The sequence below is a fragment of the Melanaphis sacchari genome, unplaced genomic scaffold (assembly GCF_002803265.2).
Source record: "Melanaphis sacchari strain LSU unplaced genomic scaffold, SCAv2.0 Contig89_pilon_pilon, whole genome shotgun sequence".
Taxonomy (NCBI): Eukaryota; Metazoa; Arthropoda; class Insecta; order Hemiptera; family Aphididae; genus Melanaphis; species Melanaphis sacchari.
In genome coordinates, this window is record NW_020271634.1 from 3732 (window position 1) to 15035 (window position 11304).

The 11304-nt window shown below is 24.9% G+C and overlaps 1 long non-coding RNA gene and 1 pseudogene across 2 annotated transcripts in view; one reads left to right on the plus strand and one right to left on the minus strand.

Moving 5' to 3' along the window:
• The first annotated feature begins 5216 nt into the window (after window positions 1–5216).
• LOC112602447 lies at window positions 5217–5799 on the plus strand (annotated as a pseudogene).
• Window positions 5800–10383: 4584 nt separating this feature from the next.
• LOC112602444 overlaps window positions 10384–11304 on the minus strand; it is a 2550-nt gene continuing 1629 nt past the window's right edge. For both annotated transcript variants that reach the window (XR_003115109.1, XR_003115110.1), the window contains exon 3: window positions 10384–10572. This is a non-coding gene — a long non-coding RNA (uncharacterized LOC112602444). The remainder of the gene's footprint in view (window positions 10573–11304) is intronic.

Sequence of the window (11304 nt, forward strand, 5' to 3'; positions counted from 1 at the left end):
GTGTATGATGTACATCCATACTTTGTCGTGTCAATGTATCATATTGCGTATAAAATATTACTAACTCCACTGATTTATTTCACTATTCAACACCTGTACTATAAACTATGCTGCATAGTAGCAGTGGTTGTAGCTCCATTATTTTTTTAAGAATAGGTTCACGTTCGAACCGATCATCAATCTTCGTGCTAATCGTGCACATACCGCATATTTATATACTTTTTGCCTCTATTTCTTATGGATATTAAACGATCATTGATGTTTTTTAAACCTTTTTTGTGTGTCCTGAAAAATGAAGTTTTACTGTTTTAGCACATTGGAAATGTTTACGTGTCGGACGTCGGTGTCAACGACAATGAGCTGATAGTACGTCAGAATCGTTTTTTGTAAGCAATGTGTAGTAATCGTCGAATCAAATTTAACACATAATTTATAATACATTATTATGACTCAATGTACACTTCTTAGTTTCACACGTGCTATGTATAATAAACCGTTATTCCTCCTTTTAAGCTCGAATATGATATCATATATGCGTGGGTGTTTGTATGAGATTTGTGTGTCGTGTATGTTTGTTGTGTGAAAGAACATAATATTATACCTGCCGGCTGCCAACCTGTATTTTATTCTGTTCCTATTTTTAAATACGAACTATTGTGCAAGTATTATTCTACTCTTATCGAATGTAGATAATGATGCAGTCACGCAGATATCATAATTAGGCACACGCACTATATACATTACAAAGATTTGTGTGCGGGAATATACAATAAGTCAATAACAATATAATATTAGTACAATCCTATTTCTGAACTCTTTTCATTCCTGTGCTAGTATATTTTAGCTCAATTATTTTCAATTTTATTTTATATACCATAAATTGAGTTATTCAAGTTATATTAAATAATGAATCCTATTTTTGTTAATGTTATAACTTATAAGATTACCTTGTACTATATGTATAAGTAGGTATTAAATATTAAGCTATTTATTGTATATAACTAACTTAAAATTGTATATGCTTATGTAAAAATTAATTCTACCCGTAAAATAAATAAAATAAAATATTGTGTATTCATATTTATTCGACCTCTTCTTTATAGAATAATCTATAATTTATGAGCTATAATATTTATTTAGCAGCTGCCTACTTATTGTTACAATAAAATCACTATAGTGAAACATAACTATTAAAATATATGTATATTATGATTATAATTCATTGTGTTATTCATACATAAATCCCAGATGCGATTATGGTGTCAACTTATATTCGTTCTATATTATCACCATCCACCTAGTCCTACCACAATATAATAGATATAAATTATTTTTGATTAGGTACCATTAAAAATTTTATAATAATAATCATACTTCATAATACACCTACATGTTAGTATCTTGTCAAATATTATTATTTATTAACATAAAAATCCTCTCGTATTCATCTATTTGGTATTAATTTGTAACTAATACATTTTAGGTACCAGAAAGTAATTGATAATAATGGGCTACGATAAAAAAAATAAAAATAGTTATTTAAAAATTCATTAAAGTAAAATAAACTAAATAATATCTATTTTCAGAAATATAAAGGTACCGATAAGGCGATAACACTTAACTAGATACGAAAATATAAATTATATCTGTAGTAATTTTACATTAAATTGATAAATACGTACGTAAATGTTCCAAAAATTTCGCATATACCTACATATAATTAACCAAAACTAAATATAAAAGCTTATAAACTAACACAAAAGTGCTTTAACTGTATATATTCACGAATATCATAAGAAAATGCATAAATAAAATTGTTTATTTAAACTTGGTTATGTACGAGTATTAATTTAATTTTGTATTTGATGAGCTATGTCCTGGAGTACTAATAAAAAAAAATTTTAAAAATGTAAATGCTACAAATTCCTAACACCTTAGCCCTACTTTTTACACATACTGACATACTTATATTTATAGAAAGATATGAATCGCCATAAGGTGGCTCATTCGATACGAATTCTTCATTTCAACTCCCATACATGAAATATATTTTGTTTTAGTATTAAATTGCCATTGATTGCAGATAATAAAATAGTTATTATAATTGTACGTATTTTATTATATTTTGTCATTTAAGCTAAATTTAGCTATTCTATAAAATTTTAAATTTAAATACAGCTATTATAATTTTCATATTATGTTAGAGGAAAAGTATACGGTTCTAAGGTTAAGGTTTGTATACTAAAAAAATTGTTTACCTACACGTAAGAAAAAATATTACTTATTAGTTATTTTATTACTATTCGCTAGTTGCCTCATGCGGATTTCCCATTTCGATTTTATTCATCCTTAATTAAATTATAGTTATACTATTTTAAATTTTTAAAGTGTCAAAACCCATTTACAAATATATATAGTGAACAATAATTTGTTAGATTGTTCAATAAGACGGAGACAAAACATGTGGATTTTTATATTTTGTCTATATCTAATCTATAAAATTGAATGAACAATTTCTAATAGTTATAAACTAAATAATAAAATAGATATGAAAGTTGACGCCAAATTCGATTCTATAAGAAATAACAAAGTTATAGTAATTGAAAATCATAAATGTTGTCAATCAAATGTTTTAAAATATAATACAATACGTTTTCGGTGTGCAAATAATAAATGTGGATCTAATATATTAGTGTCACCAAATAAAGTCTAATATAATTAAAATTAATAATACATCTCACAATCACCCTGTCTGTACTTCGAAGACTTTAGCATTGAATCAAATAAAAAGTGTTGTAAAAAGAAAAGCAAGTATAGATTTAAACTCAAAACCAGATAAAATTATACACACAACTTCCAAAACCTGAATACGAAATTAAGTATTCCAATTTATCATCAATTAGGCACTGTATATTTCGTTTCAGAAAACATCATTTTTCTACTTGCCTCATGGCTCATACCATAGAAGAAGCGTAAAACAGCTTTAAGAAATTTAAGAAAATATTACTTCTAAATTCTAATGATAAACAGTTTTGTTTTGTTAATTAAGAAAAAAATATGATAATAATAACATGCTCAACTAATCTTAAATTGTTTTGCAATTCTGAATATGTATTTGGTGATGGGACTTTTTCTTATCTCCCAAAACATTTTGTTCAGTTACATACACTTTACAAGCACAAGCAGAATTTGTATGTACCTACCAATCGCGTTTTATTTTTATCATCTAAAACTACTCAACAATACGAATTAATGTGATATAAAATTATTCGTTTATATAATATTTTAGTAAATACAAAATTAAATATTACTACATTTTGAAATTACCGCTCATAAATCAATACTTAAATGTTTTCCAATATGCCAAATTATTTGCTGTCTTTCATCTTGCACAAAATAAGTTTAAGAAAATTTAGTAAAATACTGTTTCACATAAGTATTACTCAAACAATAACTCAGAAATAGGTGAATAGCTGAAATGTTTGTTTGGTTTACCGCTATTACCTTTCTAAATAATTGTACTATTTAATTCCTTATTTTCGATGTGAGCAATAAGACCAACTGACGAACCTCGTATTATTTAGTAGGACTAAATAATTTTACAGTAATTATTATAACTCATAATTTTATTATGCACATCCTAATATTTATCTAGTAATTAATATTTTAAAATAAATTCAAACAAAAACCTATTACTAAAAATCAATTCTTTCAACAACCAAAAATCAATATATTACGTAATAGTACTAAAGAAAAACAAGATTATACAATAAAATCACGGGAAGAATATCAAACCGGAAAATTGACAATAATAAATTATATCAAACAAATGGGTATGAGATACCACACTAATAAAAAAAATAGTTAAGATAAAAATTATATGATAATATAGTACATTTTTAACCATATCAGTTAGAATTAACTGAAAGTCCTATAATTCTCTAAAAATTTAAAGGAAAACGTATAATCGCCCAATCGCTCAAATGGAAGCCGCCTCAATTAATTGAGTAGTATTTAATATACTACCAATGAGGTGATTTAATAAATAATAATTAATTTATTCTTTAATTTATTGCTGTAAGATAAAAATTATTTAAAATCACTTAGCAAGTGTTATTAAATTATTAATAATTATAAGTTATAGTAAGACTACTAAAAAAAATGTAAAAATGGCTGTCATATAATATGTGGTCTAAGATCTACCGGTTATTTATAAAATATGTCGTAATAGTACCTCAATGCGGTCTACTACAACGAATAAATAAAAAAATAAAAATTATATCATATAGTATATCATTTAAAAGAATATAATTTTCTTACCTTAAGCTCTGTGTTATTTGACATCCCTTTTTCTTACAACATGAAATTCTTCTTTCCTTACATCTCTCCTTAGTTAGGTTATGTATAAACAATCGGCATTTAAATCAATTGTCAAAACATTTTTACCAATTATTAAAAAAAATTATAATTGATTCGTCACTACTTAAATAAAAATCTTATGCCAGTATATTGAGTGAATAAGTGTATAGTATAACACAATAAGTGACGTACTGAACTACTGAGCGTTTGAGTCCACACTTTTACAAAATGTCAAAGTATTATTATCGAAAGTATAATACCATAAAAATAAAGTGTTCATGGTGTTCACTAAAGAAAACGATTAAACCGTACCTATCTATTAAAGATAATATTATGCCTGTGAAAAACCAGCCATAGCACACGATAAGAGTAAAAATAAAATTAATTATATTCATAGACAAGAATACCAAATAAGTAGGTACTTTGTGTTTTTACGTGTTCATTTCTTTTTACCTAATTATATTTAAAAATTGTTATTATTCACATTTCCATAACATTCAAATGAGTATAGACCTGAAAAAATTACACATCATAATACTCATATATAGGCACTGATTAGGCAGGTTGGTCTATAAATAGGTAATTCTAATTTTCATATTAAACAATCTATTTTTGATAATATTAACTGATACTTATATAACTTATAAAAATGCCTTTAAAAACAAATTTAAATTAGATCATATAAATAGACAGCAGATCTTTGTACTAATATATATTAATTATTTTTTAACAATAACATGTTTGTTATGGAAATTGCGCGATTTTTTGGTAGTTTTATCTTTGATCTTAATGTGTTTATTTTAAACAAGTATCTATAAAAAGGGAAGTTTTGTTAGAAAATATTTTAGTTTGTTAAAATGCATTTCCCAGGACAGTAGATCAAAAATAATACTATGCAATATAAAGCAGCCGAGGATATCTCAACTACATGCATAGAAAAAATGGTGTGGAAATCTCATGAAATGGTTTTGGACATAGGATGTGAACCAGGCGATATAACCTCAGATATTCTTTATCCTTTTTTAAGAAATAAAATCAAATATTTAGTATGTTTAAATTGCTTAAAATATTTTTTTTTTATAAATAATTAGTATTTACTGTTGATTTTTTAGGTCGGTGTTGATAAATCAATATAAATGATAAAATATGCTAAAAAAACTTATGGATGCTCTAAGATAGATTTGAAAGTTCTTGATATTGAAAATGCCAATGACTGTCCTTTTTATTCTCTCAAATTTAATAAAATATTTTTATTTTTTTGCCTTCACTGGGTTCATAAATAAATTTAATGCTTTCCTTAATACCTATGCATTTAATGCTGAAAAGTGGTAGAAAATTTTAATTAACTTTTTGTTAATTAATCCAATAGTTGAAATGTATAAAATGATGGATGAAGAATGGCAAAAATATACTAATATTTATATAAATATTAAGATTTAAGATGTTTGTATAGTTGAATACCTATTAAAAAACTAATGTCTCTTGGTGGATAGTTCTATTAAAATTAATAAATACCTATATTATAATACTTAAAGCTATTTTTTTTATTAAAATTTAGAAGTCAAAAGCTTCAATAAATATGATTTTGGCTATTTACAATTATTTACTGTCAATAGTTTATTATCATGGCTTTGTAAACGCATGCAATTAAAGACAATTGAATATGTATGTAACTATGCTCCTGAATATATGTGTGCAATAAAAACTTATAAAAGTGTAAAAATATTGTATTAATTAATTATTTTAATTTATCAAGAAAAAATAATTTCATCTCAATATATGTATTTTTTTAAATTGTTTAAATAACTGCATTTTTTTGTTCAAGTACTTGATTATATTATTTTCGTCTAATGAACGATTACTCTGCATACGAAAAATTAAACCAGAAAAAATATGCGAATGCATGGATGTCCTTGCTCTAGTGATAATTTATTTTTCGTATTATTAATGATAAACATGTTATCTTAAAAACTATGTTATCCATTTTTTCTTCTTATTCAAAACTGAAAGTTTTTTGTCAGGCAAAATAAGCAATTGCTTACAGTACAAAATAAAAATATTTGTTTTCATAGTTATGATTTTATGACAAATTATATAGTATATGTAATATTATGCTTTTCAAATTAGTTGTGATCATGTTAGTATTATATCAATTATTTAATTTTCATTTATCACAATTCTCATTAATATTTCTAAAAATACTCAATAGATACTAAGCATTTTATTAATTTACCATTATGATGTGATTAGTGGCCTGATTGAAATGAAACCCGAAGATATTGAAGACAGAATGAAAAACTTATGTAAAAATGACCCTATAGATATCCCAGACGGTTTTGAAAATGAGTTTATACAATTCATCACTTTTACATCACTATCTCTGCCCAAATATAATAATTCTAATAATAACACGTTTAATTCAAATTCGAATTTAGTATGGGAACGAGTACAATATACTATAAAAATTCGAAACATTTTTACATGATTTACAAATTTGTGACTTAAAATTGTAAATCTAATCCAAAATTGTATGTATTTGAGGTCTTTAAAAAACGCCCTCAAAAGTATAAAGATATTACAAAGTATTTGATGGCATGGGTATAAAGATTAAATATGTATGAAAAAATCACAGTTTATAGTTTTAAATTAATTTAAAAAACTATAACACAATATAACATAACATTATTGATGATTAAATAATATTTATTTGATCAATAAACGACGTTTACTATAACGTCTGCGCTTGTTTTCAACTTGGCAACATAATGAAGACAAACTTTCAAATAGTGCTTGCAAATCAAAGTTATCAAATTTAACTTATTGTTTTCTAAGAAACTGTCGTTTTTACAATTTAAATTATTAAAAATATTATAATTATATACATGATTTTTAACTGCAAGAATAACTTTTTGACTTAACCCTGGTAATAATGAATACAAATTTGTTGTTAACTGAATTAATGTTCTTTTAATAAATTTAACAATCACTATTACATTTTTTGGACGTTTTATTAATCCTTCTCTGTTTTTAACATCTACTAATTTTGAATGGGGATAATATACCATACTACATGTTGACAGTGTTGGCAGTCAATCTTTTTAGATATATTTCTAACGATATAATCCATATTTGTACATCCATATGCAACGCATTAATTAATTTAAAATAAGAATTATCATATTCATGTAATAATTTATGATTTTCTAAAGAAATACGAATCAAATTAATAGTAAATTAACTCCATAGGAACGCGTTTAAAACCATATAATCATAAAATGCTTATTCAAAATCTTTTTCCAAGATTATACAAATAAATTATACACATAATACATAAACTACCTTCCTTGGTTAATTTCCTATCTATCAGAGAAAACCGTATCAAAATCCATTCAACTATTTTGGAGTTTATCCAGATAAAAAAAAAGTGAGTTCATTTCATAATATGTATTGATATTGATATGTATTTCAGTATTTGAAATATCAAAGTCGAATAACATTACAATTTTTACAATAAAATAACTAGATGGCTAAATATGGATTATATTTTAGTCTAACTATACCACAGAACAATACCTTCACCACTTGAATTATAACTTGTCAGTAGTCTTGGTCTAACCCAAAAATATATATTATAGAATAATACTTTATGATTACATGTATAATTAAAGATGGGCATTAACTAGTTAAAAAGTTAATTTTTTTTTAAACTTTTAAATTTAACTAATTAGTTTATTTTTTGAACTTTTTTTTATCATCTTATGATCTTAAGTAGTTTAATTGACAATTAATAACTTAGCATTTTGCAGTTGATATTAGAATTATTTTAATTAAATTATAAATTGTATTTTTTTTTAATGTTATAGGCATTCAATAAAATCTATATTATATATAAAAAAAATAAATAATATTTATTAAATTATTAATTTGAGATGTGTATAGTTTGTTTAAATAAGTAAATAATATATACATATAAAGTAAAATATAAAGTAAAAGGGTATTTACACTATTATACTGTACAATGTACATTATGATAAAAGTTCAATAAAATTGTTTTTTATAATTTAATTAATAGAAAGACGCATTTACTCGTTATGTTATTTACATACTAATTAAAAAAATAAATTAACTTTTTTTAAATTGAGTTAAGTTAATATTTTTTTCCATATTAAATTTTAACATATCAAGTTTTTTTTATAGTTTGTAAACGGTTAACTTCTAACTTATTAATCTTGCGTTCTTGTAGATTAATTTAATTATTTTCATTAACTTGACCACCTTTGTAATAAATATAATATTCTACTATATTATATTTCATTATTCACAATCCTCTAAACTGATTCATTCAAAAATTTCTATTTAGAAAGTATAAAAATCTATGATTGAAATGGACAATATCATTTCATAAACATCAAAGATTCAAACCAAGTTTTACGTTTGTTTGAGCTTTCTCAACAACAACTTATATCCAATAAAATTTAGGTACTCTATTTTCTAAACTCTCATTATGTCATGAAATTATAAGATAATATTGTTGTAATTTTTAATACAAAAAAAAAAGTTCCATTAGCTTTGGTATCACAACTTCAGCTACGAGATGGCGACACTTTTCCCGCAGTAATCAAATGACACGCTAAGGTAATCCTGAAGCCTATACAAGTATGAGATATTATTGATGTAGACCCAGCTAGGATGTTCGTAAAATTGATGTGACGTGTAAGGAAATGTTATTGATTCGATATTCAGTGACACATTGGCTAAAGGACCAAACATCTATGGTCACAAAAATCAAATGAACATAATATATTTAACCGTATGAGTTAGTATAGTAAGTGTCCTATGATAATACCATCCGCAATGGGAAAAATGTATTATCGAAAGAAAAACTGTTGGCACTTGCATGCATGTTTGTTCAGGAATGATACTTAATGTTATGTACCAGGCATATTGATGATCTGCAAAAGGACCTGAAAGGTTTTGCGTGTGTGAAGTCTGTACATGTGCCTGTACCTAAGTTTCATTGCATTAATAAGGTTCTATTTATCAAGTTCTGACTTCACAACTCAGAGACAATAACTATCAGATTAAGAATTACATTAAAACTAAATATCAAGTTCTGCATTTAGATATGATATAAATCTTAACTCTGCTAATAAACATAAACTTTCCTTAGTAAAAATTTAATAAATAAATTACATTTTATTTACTAAAAAATCAATATTTTATGTCATAAACATAAGGGCTATAAAAAACTCATATTTGCAAATGATCATATAATAATCACTATTGACTGATATAAATATTAGCAATAATTTCAGAATAAAATGAACAAAGCGAACATTAAGTAAACCATTCTAGAGTAAGAAGTGATAAAAACCTATTGGTATAGGTTTCAATATGATCGAATGAATATTGAGAGTTTTTCAAAAATCAGTTTTTACGCACACATAAGAGCTATTTATGTTGCAAGAAAAATTGGTTTAATTTTCAAACACTGGAAAAAACATAAAATGTACATGAAGCAGATAATCCTTATGTAAGAAGTGATGACAAATATTTGGTCTAATAAATATTGAGCGCATTCTTCATTTTTCAGTTTTAAAAATGTGACATTGTGTTGCATATATTGCATTAAAAAAGGTTTCTAGACTTTAAAAACCGCTGCAGAAAAATATTGAACTATATGTAAACATTTCAAGACTATGTAGAACAAGAAAAATATTTGGTTTTAGTTCCATGATGATTCAGGTAATATGAAATGTTCTATAATCAATCTAACAAAAACCCATTATAAATAAAAGACAAGTTTATAATAAAAAAAAGTTTAATACTTATAAACCATTTTTAAATAAATAAAATGTAAAGTTCACTCAATATTAATTAACTAAGTACAGACAAACATTTATCTAAGACTTAAATGTACATCAAAAGCACCTTGATCTGATATTTGTATGTATAAAATCAATCATCCTAAAATTAAAAAATAATTTTAACAACATAAAATATGTTGTTTTATAATGAATACTTACAGAGATATTTTTTTCTTGATTTTTGACGTTCGAATTATTGGCTGTGAAGGTCACTGAACACTTCGATTCCCTTCATTCAACACGAATAGTCACACAGAATATGAAGTTCATACAAATCACATCCAGCTCACAAAATATTAGGAATATTCGCCTTCAATATTATCCATTTTTTGTTGTTAACCATAACCTATGAGCATACAGCATATTATCAATCGAAATAAAATATAACAACACCTATTATCTATCCAAACATTTTTTGAAACATCTTAGTTTTTAAACATTCAAAGACTATTTGAAAACGAAACGTTTCAACTATCTCGTATATCACTAAAAAAGTAAAATATCACATATGACAAATGATGAAATGAACAATAAATGATGAAAAATCTTTTGGTGTAACTTCCAAGAATATCCGATGAATATTGAGAGAATCATTTAGCAATCGTTTATTTCCATTAAAATATGAGCCAAATATGTTTCAATAATATGTTTTCAAACACTGGAAAAATAGATAAAATGAATATGAAGTAGACAATCCTATTGTAAGAAATTATGACAAATCATTTGGTGTAAGTTCCAAGATGATCCGAAGAATATTGAGTGAGTTATTCATCAATCTGTTTTTTACACTCACATATGAACCATATAAGTAGCACGAAAAATTAGTTTATGTTTTAAAAACTGGAAAAATACAAAATAAGAATATGAAGTAAACAATCCTATGGTAAGAAATGATGACAAGTATTTTGGTGATGGTTTCAAGATGATCCAATGAATATTGAGTGATTTATTCAACAATCTATTTTTTACCCTCACATATGAACCATATATGTAGCAAGAAAAATTAGTTTATGCTTCAAACAATGAAAAAATACAAAATATGAATATGAAGTAGACAATCCTATTGTAAGCAATGATG